General features: G+C 33.0%; 1 long non-coding RNA gene across 1 annotated transcript in view; it reads left to right on the forward strand.

The window, feature by feature from the left end:
* LOC126779159 (uncharacterized) overlaps window positions 1–14,049 on the forward strand; it is a 24,129-nt gene continuing 10,080 nt past the window's right edge. Inside the window, exons 1-2 of the long non-coding RNA XR_007670270.1 lie at window positions 1–95; window positions 362–434. This is a non-coding gene — a long non-coding RNA (uncharacterized LOC126779159). The remainder of the gene's footprint in view (window positions 96–361; window positions 435–14,049) is intronic.

Raw genomic sequence — 14,049 nt, forward strand, 5'->3', positions numbered from 1 at the left:
GTGCAACTTAACGAAGCTAATGGAAGAAAACGGCGAAAAAGACAAAAGCGGATAGCGATACTTTTCTTTCATTCGCGGCTGTCAGCGGGTGTAATGTACGTGAATAATTAAAAATATTTTGTAATCTTTAAAAAAAAGTATTATAGTTTAATGTACCATTTTATTAATTTAAATAAATATAATGTTTCGATTTTTAAAATCTAGTTTTTTCCATGTTTCTGTCAAATATTTGAAGTGACATTCCAATACTATTTAGGTTATATAAAAGTTTGAGACAAGTGATTTTACGGGAATTTTCTAAGGATTTAAGTGTGCTTTCGATCGTTTTACGTGTTTTTAGAAGGTGTTTTTTCTTTTTCAGCTAACAATCTGGTTCGGACATAATGAAAACGACACAAATCGCCCAGTACGCTCTGAGACTCACATATTCGCAGGTAAAGATCCTTTAAATTATTTATTATTCTGAATAATATTAGGTGTATAAGACAAATAATTGAATTAAGTTTATTTAAAATGTAGTAACGTAATAGCGGATTAAATATATAGAAGGTAAAATTGACTATATAATAACTCGCATATTTTAATTCATCGTAAATCATAGTTTTCTTATTTGCTTAATTATTTTTTTATGAGCAACAAACTCGTATAGTTCTTATTAATTTTCATTGACCAAGTTTTTTGAAATATAATAGTTATTATAGTCTTGTGGTTTCTGTATGGGTTTGCATACCCAGTGTGTGCTTTTAATAACTCAAAAAGAATGGGTATAGTTTTACCAATACTGGGATAGTAGCTGCTACTTAAATGTAATTTTCTTGGTGGCCCTATTACTAATAAGTCCGTCTACGTAAGTACCACCCACTTATCACATATTTTAATGCCAATAATACTTAGTATTGTTGTATTCTGGTCGGAAGGGTGAGTGAGCCACTGTAATGAGGCACCACACTTCTAATAACTACTAAGGGCCATAATATCTTAGTTTCTGGAGTTGGTGGCACATTGGAGATAATAGAGGTAACTAGTATTTCTTACCAATGTCCATGGTCCAATGTCTATAGGCCAATGTCTATGAGTGGTGGTGATCACTTACGATCAGGTGGCCATTTGCTCATCTGCCTAATTATGTTATAAAAATAATACAAGCTTCAGTTTACCTATCAGGTTACCGTAAAGACATTAACCATGATCTGATATGAATTATAACAAAATTGTTAATGCTGTTAACTAACTGTATTAGCTCCAAAACCTTCTCCTAAAAAAGGGAGAGGAGGCCTTAGCCCAACAGTGGGACATTCACAGGCTGTTACTAATAATAACTGTAACATGTAGTTGTATGTTTTACCATTATAATAATATATAATTAATATTAATGCTGGTGCATTAATTAATTTTGTCTCAGGTCATAATTGTCTTAGATTTTATACCACTGAGAAAATGTTGGCAAATTCTTGTCCTATTAAAGAAAAAAAATTTATGTAATGAAAATACATGTAATTAAAACTATTTATACATTGGCAGCTATATTATATAAGGATGTTTCCGGATCAGGACTAGCTAGGCTAAATATTTTCATCATCCCTTGCTACTTCTTGGCTAAGAAAATAGTATTTATCTTTAATAAATTTAATTCATGCATCAAGGCTCATTTCCAGCCAGCACTGAAAACACAATAAAAACTGTTTACTGAGCTAACTTTGCAAACTAGACGCTCTTTTGTAATACATTAGCATGACTATATTGACACGAACCGTACATATTGTAAGCAGTAAAAAGCAGTTACAACTAGAATGTCATGATCATATTATGTTATGTAAAATTTTTGTATTGTGAGCTACAAGATCTTAGAGCTAATGAAATGTCTGTTTGCTCTCATAATAAAAAAAAAAAAAACTTAATTGGTTTCATACAAATGTTAGACCCGATCTAGTTGGAACACTTGATGGACCCGGCAGCATATAAAGAGAAGGTTAAAGACTTAAAATAAGATGAGCACTATGTTTCATGAGTACTACTCTTAAGTTGATGAAATTCGAAGACAAAAATTTACTATTTTTCGGTACGAGAAAATCTGGCTTATAAAACCTTTATGGTAGAATTTTCAATTGGAATATGTTAGGACGTGGCCCCTGAGTGTAAGTCTGGCTTAATTTATCGGTAGTATGAACATTAAACACCAAAAGCAACCACATTTAAACAAATGTCGTCATCGTATCGTACTTGTAATAAATTATATTGCCAGCATTGTGTTTCTATAGAAAGTGTCGGACGTTAATCAACAGTTTTACTATAAAGATGTTTAGCATAGCTTATGTCTCGGCCAAACAATATCTAGAATCTAGAATACATGCTTAATTTGCTCGGAAAATCAATGAGATTCTTATAAAGATATGTTTCTGTAATGACAATCCGTTTGCACGAACAGCGAGCACAGTCCGTTCTGTATAATATTATTTTCATTTACATACAAATTAAAGAATTTCAAATACGTAGAATCACGACGACAATTGTGCTATAGCAAATGCATTATGTGTACTGATTGATTTAGTTAAAAATAATTTATAGGGACATTGAAAAAACTGTTTATTTTTGGTTAAAGGAACGAAGCATTTTTGGTTTCTCCTTTTCTTTAGATAATGGCTTCCATCCGCGTCTGAGTGGGTCAGGTTAGGTTAAGTTATTGGGTTTGGTCTGGAGTAGATTTAGGAAAATTGTCTTGTTATACTCCCGTGCTCCGGAAATCGTGCCAAGCGTTTGGTCCTGGCGCACTATCTCCTAAAATTTGACTTGACTTTAAAATCCAAAAGACGCTAATTATACGCCAAGGCCACAATTCAACAAGGAGGACATCATACAATAAAAGCAAACGCATAAATAATATGTTGTAACAAAAATAATCCTAACTACGCACTATCTAAAATTGGCTGTATGTTTGCGTGTCATGAAATAAACTACGTAACGTATAAACGTACGAATTAAACTATTGTTTTGTAACGACCTCGTCATGTACGGATGCAACGTCATAGGAAATGAATGTTATATGAACTTGCATGGTTTCCTGAAACACCATGTTATCCTTACGTAAAAATATGCGTATTGGTCACACCGGAACACAATAATACTTAACCTGTTTGCCGGTACAATATATGATGAGACGTCCGTCTGGGTAGGTCCCAGAAGGACACGAAGCCTTACTAAGCCTTACCTACACCAAGTAAAAGCATTTTCTATATTTTATGTATGTGGTTGATGGCCGAGATGGCCCTGTGGTAAGAACGCGTGAATCTTAACCGATGATCGTGGGTTCAAACCCGGGCAAGCACCACCGAATTTTCATGTGCTTAATTTGTGATTATAATTCATCTCGTGCTTTACGGCGAAGGAAAACATCGCGAGGAAACCTGCATGTGTCTAATTTCACTGAAATTCTGCCACATGTGTATTCCACCAACCCGCATTGGAGCAGCGTGGTGGAATAAGCTCCAAACCTTCTCCTCAAAAAGAGGAGAAGAGGCCTTTAGCCCAGCAGTGGGACATTCACAGGCTGTTACGGTACGGATATATGTATATATTTAAAAACAAAACATTTTTTCGCAAAAAAAGAAATACGAGTAACTATTAGATTCGAGCGGAGCTCGCTCGCCCAGGTACTAGATAGCATATATATAATTATATAAGTTGTATTCGTGTAGGAGTTATGGATTTCACTGACTGCCTCGTTGGTCTAGTGGCTAGATATAAGGCCGCTGACCCGGAGGTCCTGTTTTCAATTCCCAGGTCGGGCCGGTAAAAAGTTATTGGGTTTTTTTGTCAGAAAATTCTCAGTAGCAGCCCGGAGTCTGGAAGTTGAAAATGAGTACACTCCCGTGCCTTGGAAAGCACGTAAAGCCTTGTCAATCGCTCGTGTCGGATTGTCGTCCCATCTGATTATAGGTAAGGCAAAGAGAGTGCACCTGTGCTTGCGCACATACTATAAGTGATATAGTGAAGTCTCTTTGTCCTGAGTCTGGGTGTAATTATCTATATAAGTATGTATTTACAAAAGAAAAGTAGTATATGTAGTATATCAGTTGTCTGGTTTCCATAGCACAAGCTTTGTACAAGCTTAATTTGGGATCAGAATGAGAGGCCGTGTGTGAAAAATGTCCCAGGATATTATTATTATTAGTGGACACTATAATATGTCCTGCGCAGTTGTCTAATCTCTCTTGAGATCGGCCGCCGTGGCTGCAATCAATCTGGAGGACATTATTATAGATTTTACTAAAGTTTTAACTGTTTTTTTTAATTTATATAGGTATTAGTTATTTTTAATAATAAAAAAGGTTAATCTAAATTTGATATCGCTTCTATATCGTTTCTAGCTACTCTGGTTAAATAACAAGTGTTTTTCGGACCCATATACATATATACATCCACATTAAATAATTTTGATTATTACGAGCAAAATAGAGTAGAAAATAAATGTAAGTTTTAACAAAACTAATTATTTGTATGATTACTCAATAATTGACAAGACTTTTTTCATTGTTTGAATACATTTGTTACACTTGAAATACAATTATAATCGCTATCGATGTTGCGTAAAAAAAACATACTTCATGATTTTATCAATATAATATATAACGAAATGAATATACCATAGAATAGAATAGAATATGCTTTATTGTACACCAAAAGAGTTACGGAACCATTTTAAACACAAACACAAAAGAAACGAAAACTATTTTGTACAAAAGGCTACTGTACCATACTGTGCTATCAACATGTCTCCTTTTATTTCTTTTAGAGTTGATTGCTTGAAAACGTATTTTTTTTAAATGAAAATGCTAGTAATTTTTCTGTGCTACAAATGTATAATATAATTCGCTATCGGATATATTAAGAACCAATTGTCATTTATAAAATGGGATATGTCCTTTTTATCACTAACCTTAATCTCTCCTCTCTAATTCTCCATCTGTATGTAAATATCAAATATCTCTCTAGGGCAATTTTTATGCGCCACTTAAAGTACTTACCTTAAAAAATTACCTTAACTGGTTTTTTTTTTCATCTACAAGATCAGTCGACATGTACTTCAATATTATAGATGAAACTATAATATAATAAATTGAAGGAACATTACGTTTGAATTGTTTAAGTATCAGATGTCTGATAACTTGAAATAGTCGGTCCGATGTTCTAGAGTTGGAAATGACTTGACCTTAATTACGTATGTCTTCACAGGTTCTCTAAATGTCATCTAATACGTTAAAACTATTTCGTAACGTTTTAAAAGTATCTTGTATCTTCAGCAATTATACTTGGTTGTTTTTTTTTAAATTACGACAAAGTTACATTTGCGTGTCACTAATCTTCACTTTTGTATCTAAAGGAATTAAAATTAAAAAAAAGTATTTAGAGAGAATATAAAAAAATCGATAAAATATCATTATTCCTTTTATCTCTTCCCGACTTCTTTTCAATGTAGTATCGTTCTCCTCTTCTCTATGTCCATACCTAACGAATTATCTCGATTACCATTTGTCGTGAAGTTATGAATATATTTCTTGAAACCGTTTCATTAAAACTTTAAATACAATATGAATTGAATTGAAATGTAACTTGCTTCAAATGTGGTTGTCCTTGAATGCCTCTCAAAATCTCGATTTGATAGGTTAGTGATCTTGCAATACCGCATAGCAACCGCCGAACGAATGAAATACATTCTATTTCAACATTAATAAGGCGCAAATAAATCTAACAGTATTATTGTTTTGTAAATTTTTTTCATTCACCACCATCGCCAATGCGCCACCTCCTACTGAGATGTTATGTGCCATGTTACACTAGATCACTCGCCCTTCCAACCGGAACCGAACAATACTAAGATTTATATTTGTACGGAATGTATATTGCTATTGGCCCTAGTGTATTACATGCAATATTTTTATAATTATTAATCATTAAATGCACCTCCATAATATGTTCCCAAACGTAATTTCAATTAAACAAAATTTAAATTTAGTTCCGACGTTAAATAAAACGATAATATTCATATAATTTTTAGTCATAGCAGTTTAAAAACAGCTGATTAAATTCGTAACGCTTCGATTACTAGGTATTTCCCCTATGAAATGTGAATGAACTTCTATAAATATATAAAGTTTTTATATTGCTATGCAATATCTATTTAAAAATGTATCTTTGTAATATAAGTGACCAAGTCGGATTGATTTGAGTTTCAGATTACGGTCGGAAGTTTGATCGACAAGCAAATGCGTGATTTGTTTAAAGACTTCGCTTCCTTTATGTCAAGAACACACATATGTACATACATATTATATAAAATGTATTTAAATATCGGGTTGTATAGATACATATGACATTTATGATTTCTTTTTTTTCTTTTTTAGAGCATAATTAATGTTTACATATTCTTCTTAATAAAATTAAATATACTGTTGGTAGGGCAAGTTCGTCTGGGTAGGTACCACCCACTCATCAGATATTCTACCGCAAAACAGCAGTACTCGGTATTATTGTGTTGTGAGCCAGTGTAATACAGGCACAGGGACATATTATCTTAGTTTCATTAGCGATGTAAGCGATGGTTAATATTTCTTACAATGCCAACGTCTACGGGTGTTGGTGACTACATACCAGCAAGTGGCTCATATGCCACCTACCTATTCTATAAAGAAAAACAATTACCTATTCTATAAAAAGTATCTCAAATAAATATATCTAATATTTGTGTCACACAAAGGCTTTCTTTTTTCTCGTGGGGAGAAAGCTTGAATTCCACCACGATGCACCAATACGGGTTTGCTAGATACATGGAATGACACAGGTTTCCTCACGATGTTTTCCATTCCGCAGAGCACGAGATGAATAACAAACACAAGCTAAGCACATAAAAATTCAATGCTGCTCGCACTCATTCGAATCCGCTTCGGTGTAAAATTCACATGTTCCAGCCAACCTATTTTAATATTATTTACGTAGCGAATGATAAATAATCGATAGGATAGTATAACAATGTATCTACATATTTTATTTATTTTATTGGTGGTAGGGCTTTGTGCAAGCTCGTCTGGGTAGGTACCACCCACTCATCAGATATTCTATCGCAAAACAGCAATACTTGATATTGTTGTGTTCCGGTTTGAAAGGTGAGTGAGCCAGTGTAATTACAGGCACAAGGGACATAAAATCTTAGTTCCCAAGGTTGGTGGCGCATTGGCTATAAGCGATGGTTGACATTTCTTACAATGCCAATGTCTAAGGGCGTTTGGTGACCACTTACCATCAGGTGGCCCATATGCTCGTCCACCTTTCTATTCTATAAAAAATAAATAATAAAAAGTTTATAAACATAATAAACTTATGTACATTGAAACGATATTTATAGCCCTTTTCGTTATCTTAAACTGTCAAAACATAATCCTCGATCATTTTCTATGATAACTTCATATCTCGTAACAGTTTTCTTTTGTAATCGTTCGCGTTTTTATCTTTCACATTTCGTCCAGCCGACGGTAATTCATTTTCGAACAGTACAGTTTCAAAATCGTTACTTTAGATTCATTAAAACATAGAAACTTCTAATATTTGTCTCTTTTTTGCATAACAATTGAACGTTCTCTTAAATCATAGATAGCATATAATTATAGTTCCATTCATTCTAGTAATAAATGAAGTAAATATAATAGTAATCGTTGATCATAATGTTTTCTACATAACATAATGTAAGTTTAAAATGTCCCACTGCTGGGCTAAGATTTGTAACGTATTCCGCTATTTATGCTGCAAACACAAAGGGTTGGTTTTTTTTTTTTTTTATAGAATAGGAAGGCGGACGAGCATATGGGCCACCTGATGGTAAGTGGTCACCAACGCTCTTAGACATTGGCATTGTAAGAAATGTCAACCATCGCTTACATATCCAATGCGCCACCAACCTTGGGAACTAAGATTTTATGTCCCTTGTGCCTGTAATTAGTGTAGTGCCTGTAATTAGTGTAGGTGAGTAGGTTTTCTCGTGATGTGTATAATACAAATTTTGTGTCTAGGTTTAAATATTGTCAATAAACAGTGATTTATTTTCCGTGTGAACGGTGAGTGAGCCAGGGTAATGACAGTCACGAGAGATATGTCTCGGTGCCAATTATTTTATAACAATGCCAGGAATGGATAATGGTCATTATTCATTAAATAATCCATTTACAAATATCTCCTGCTAAATATATAAGGTTTAAGAAAGGTGCAGAGACATGCTCAGTGAAAATGATTTTATCGAAACTATTTAAATGGGGTTAATTCGATTTACGTAAATCACTGACGAGCTAATGGCGTTTAATGATAACACGCGTGAACTCTGATTTCTTGATAAGACTATGTTTAATTTTATAGTATAGTGTAGTTGAAATTGTATGTGAAATAAAAAAAACTGTGGATGATTTGAAAATATTTCGTGATCGGTTAAACACTATCGAATTAGATTAAACTCAAACAGATCCAACGTACATTTTTTTAAATAAAATTATATAAAAAGTTGTCAGTGATGACTAATACATTGTTTTTACTACCAGTAATCAAATAAATTGTAATAAAAATTGTTACTTTTATTCTGCTACTACTTTTCGCCTGCGGCTTCGCCTGCGGCTTCGCCTGCGTTTGATGGGAGGGGAGCTGTTAGTACTCTATGCCCTTTTTTGTATCGCTGACAAAGTTTATCATCATTAGTTGATTAGTGAAAGCGTAAAAATAAACAATCTAACTTTTGCACTTATAATAGTAATGATTACGTAACAACACAAGTAGTCATATACCCGTTTATTGTTAAGTTTTACTCGAAACATATAACAATAGACAGACGATGAAAAACTTAAGCTTCAAATGTGAATTTACTTTCAAAACTGTCTACTGCGGGTATCAAATTTATCATTGACATGTATAACAAATAAAAGCTTTAAGAATTATTTAAAAAAAAAACGTTAAAAATATAACAATTGAAGACAGTGAATGAACCGCTGTTATTGTGCTAATTTTGTTTACAGAAAGTATTCGACCTTCGCGTGTAAAAATGGCGTCTAGCCAAGTTCTGGCGACATTTTGCGTTTAAACCGTTTTATAAATAGACATAGCTATATTTGTCGCCACTAACTTAATATAGGATTGTAATGTCATGCAATTACGATAAACACATTTAATATTATTAATATTATATTAGTTTTAATTACTCAATCGTCGAGCTGACTTGTCGTAGATTGTATTCTGACCCCTTGGTCTGTAATGTAGCATCTTTTTTTGTAACCATATAACCTCCTTTTGTTGTCAAATCAAATTTGTCTTCATAATTGTTTTCGCAATACTAGCCAAAAAATTTGCATAAACAATTCGGATGCGTACGAGGTTTTGAAACTGTCTTGTTTCTCAAATGGCGTGAAAATCCTCGCGAAGATGCTCAAGGATTATATTCGAATTGGTCGGAGATATTGTTCCAATCATTTTCGCGACCTGGTAGTTCTTCGTACGAGTATCTTCGTTAATGAAATTTTCTTTGAAGATCTTCACTCAATCGGCTGATTGAGCGTTGGTCGTCTTCAATTGACTCTACCTTGTTGGAAAAGGCAGAAAAGTTGAAAGTCAATTGTTTTTCTACGACATGTGATATTAGGCACAAATCTCTCTTCTTAATACTAGCTGCATCATTTTTCCTTGCTAAGTAGGGAAGATAATCATGGATGCACAAAAGCCCGTTTCTATATTCATAAAACGATTCATATTATTTACGTTTAGGAGATTTAAAATTGTCTAATTATTGAATTGTATTTCCTTTGTTGAAATACTAATTTATGTCATCTTTATAAATTTTGCTTCCCATCTATCTATCCATTATTCGTAGCTTTCTGATCCATGAGCAGAAAGCCAATTTAAGCTTCCGTCTATACTTCTACTAAGTCTCTTCCGTTCCATTAATACAACGAAGGATAATGAACCAATATACTAAAACCTATAAATTTATTTTGTATTGCATCATCGAGTAGTACAGGTAACCTCTCGACTCCCATTTTACGGCAAACTTTTTGGACAAAGAAATCTTATGATGGCGACGCATTGATGCTATGAGTGGTTGACCTTTCTTAGAGCCTCAATATTTATTGACAGATGTGAACAGTAAGGTGTACTATTTGTTTATCTGTCTTTTTTAAATGAAAAGGGAGAAAGCATGCAAAAATAGAATCATTAAAAGCATGCACATCAAACAATCGTTTCATATTCTATTTGGATATGTTTGAAAAGACAATTTATACACTGATTTTGGTCATTGCACCTTATGCACCAATCTTTAGTATCTATAATTCGTATAACCCGCTGATAACAAGAGATTTTATGAAAACAATCATTTAAATTTCGTAAATAACATTCCATAATACGACAACCTTAATATCTAAAATGCTATTGTCTAGTATTTATCGTTGTTTTTGAATCGAGATAATACGTATTTATTTATAAATATTTGGCCAACTTAGAACTCGAAACGTAATTAACTCGATTTTTTGTAATATAAAATAGAAAGGCGCCATTGGTGATAACCATTCCTTACATCACTATTGCGCGACTTGGAACTATGATGTCGTCCCTGCGCACTGTAGTTACACCGGGTCACTCACCCTTCAAACCGGAACACAATAATACTATGTATCGCCGTTTGGCGATAGAATTATTTGAATAGCTGTATAGTCAATTTATTATATCGTCAAACATCAATACAGATTATTATTAATAATAATTTATTTATTCAAGTAACAAACCACATATACAAAATTACAAAAAATAAAATAAAAATAAACACTACTATCTACTACTTATACAATTTACTGGTCCAGCTGAAAATTTACAACAGCGGTTTATAAATATACAGTCTAGTCTGTTAGCAATCATGATTAGAATTTTGTTTGAGCTGGCCCGCACCCTGTGAACCAAGGATGCACACTTTTTTCGCATTAATGCGTAAAAACAGTATTCGCTTCAGCAAACATCCCTGAATCACTACAGAAGCGAGGCAACCCCATCAGCAATCTAAAGGCGTTATTGTGCTGGACACGAAGGGCATTGTATGATTTTAATGTATACTTAGCCCACAAACTACATGTATAAAAAGAGAAAGCGCGGAATAATGTTTTTTTTAGACGCACGCGCAAATCTTCTGACAATCATGTTATCTTTTATTGACAATGCTCTCCTCTCCCTTTCAATATCATTATCATCCTTGAGACTGGTATATGTCCAAGGTATTTAAATTGGAAAACCTGAGTCAAGCTCATATTATTAATTTTTACCGAAGGTATTATATTGAGTTGTTCCAGTTTAAAACGCGAGGAAGCCAGTGTTGATACAGGCACAAAAAGATTTACACGGTAGCATGCGCAAGCAATCCCATGGCGCTCCTCGTTTAGACGGAAAGGGTACCGCTGGTTTTTTAGTGGGTATTCCGATGTTCGGGGCGCACTCGGCGCCTTGGACACTGGCAAGCTCCACATACCACAACGTTCCCGTGGGAGAAACGCGTAATGCATTTTTCCAGCATAAAAAAAGGCGAAAAGAAATTACCTATTAGGTAGATACTATTGTCGGTGTATTATCGGAAGGAATTACATTTTCTCCTGTCCTCTGGTGAGGTTGCTTTCCTGCTCTAAAACTGTCGTGCTACAATGTAGAAATTTACTAATACTATAAATGAGAGTGTAAGTTTGTTAAGTGAGTAAGTTTGTTTGTTATATGTGCATACTTTGTATTTTTTAATATATGAATACGTGATTTTTCTTTAGTTTGATTATAAAAGGAGGGGTGTTGTAAAGCACTATAAGAAAAGAACTACACGTGATTTATTCAATTTGCACAATATATTTGTATATTATCAAATATACTATTTAGAAACCATATGACTATCGGCGCCTGCATTCTTCATTACCGAGACTAGATAAAATAGCTTATGATTAATAACACGTCAGGGTTGCTACATTCGATAAATAACTTTTTTATTTTTAAACAATTCGAAATTTTTAGACGTTCTACTTTTTTGGGTATACCATAATATACTTCAACTAGTTAACTTTAAAGATTTTGTATAAACGACTAATTTTATTCAAATTAAAACGATGTATTATATAGTTTTAAGACTTAGAATGAGACAACCCTAATTCACAATCGGTCAAATAACGGCGAATCTTATCTCGTAAGAAATGTTTTATCATAATTTTGAATATTTTGACGCAACGCCTGTTGCTAACGTAAAAGAAATAAAAAAATATATTTTCAGATTACGAAATATTAAGCAAGTTTCCTCTTCCTTTTTAGAGAATTACTTATTATGTAATTATAACCCTGCAGAGTTCGCCAATGAAACAGAGAGGTTAGACAACTGCCCTGCGCAGTTTTCTAACTAGAGTTGTCTAGATTTCACTAGACCAATAGAATGCCTAGTTAGACCACGAGATGACATTCATGCATATTTAACATAAGACGATGTAAGCCCAAACCCTGTCTCAAAAATCAACTTGATCTATCCATTGAACAATACTTTCGGGGAAAAAAAATAGATATAAATAAACCAGTAAAATAAAAAAATAAATAAACAAAATACACATTAGAAATTTATAGCAAAAACACGCCGTCCAAAAGATTGTCCTGTGGCATTGTACCCAAGACAATTATAAAATTATAATCGCAAAGTAAATTATTTTAATATTTCTCGTAAATTTTTGATCAGTATCGAATTTATACTCGAGTTAATTACATTAAATACATGATAAAACATTTTTAAAATGATATATTAAAGAAAGTCCTCGATTATGCCTTGATTAATCAGATTCTATTTATTTTAAAACAAGTACAGACAAAAATGAACTTTGAAATTCTGTAACAAGGGCAATAATCGCTAACGTAAACATTGTTAGTTCATCACGTTATTGCACGGTACGAAGTGCACTGTATCAAAGCTCATATTTCATTCAACAATTCCGTCATTTTTCAATTGATTTGACTCATTGTCATCATATATTGGCTTCTATTATTGGCTGTTATATATAAATTATTGCTACATAGGTTGCAAGTTATATATGTATGTTAGAGTTAATAAATAGACGCATAATGGGAAATTATTGTTAATGAGTCATTTTTATGCGTTAAACAAATGCTTTGCGTGTGTGTGTGTGTAATTTACTCGAGTTTTATCTTGTCTAATTTGTTCTTATCTTGTGCTCGGCGGTCGGAAGGAAGCACGTGTCGGAATATCCACGAATATAAACCCAACTTGCAATGGAGTAATACCTAGAAATGAACTTTATTCTTTTAAAGGAGATCATTTTTACCCAGTGTTTGGATATTTACGAGTCCCCTAATTAGTTCACTATAGTTAATATTGTATTACTTACGATTACGTGTTGAATATGATTCAATACGATAATTTAATTTACCACCAAACATGATGAATGGATTATTCAATGGGGAATACCCGGATTTAAACTAGAAGAGTTTTGTATACGTTCATATAAAACCATCTAGGTTTTTATTTAATGCAACAATAAAAAGAATGTGTCCTTCAAGGTGCTGTGTATAAAATCGTTTAAAAAAAGATAGTTAATAAAATAGGTCGAATATACTTTGTGTTGTCTTATCATATCTCCTTGTGCCATTTAAAATGGTTTGCCGACTTCACTTTTTTTTTAAAGAATAGTTTTGTTGTATAATAAAATGCAAGTGAAATGCAATGCATGTGAAAAAAACCATTATATTTTACCCTTAACGCAATATATTCTTATGTAGCAACTGTAACCATATGCCAAATATTATGTAGTACGCTTACATAATGCCCACTGAAAATAATATTTAAAAACGCTTCTATTTTTAACGAGTTCTGTTACTAACAGGATTAGTTTGCTAAAAAATTCATCGTTTTTCGTAATCGATTAACATATAAATATAACAATTAAGTTTTTTAATTGCATATTTACTCTATTTATTTTACCGATTAACAGTTCTTATTAATAATCGATTTGG

The sequence above is a fragment of the Nymphalis io genome, chromosome 28, assembly GCF_905147045.1.
Source record: "Nymphalis io chromosome 28, ilAglIoxx1.1, whole genome shotgun sequence".
Classification (NCBI taxonomy): Eukaryota; Metazoa; Arthropoda; class Insecta; order Lepidoptera; family Nymphalidae; genus Nymphalis; species Nymphalis io.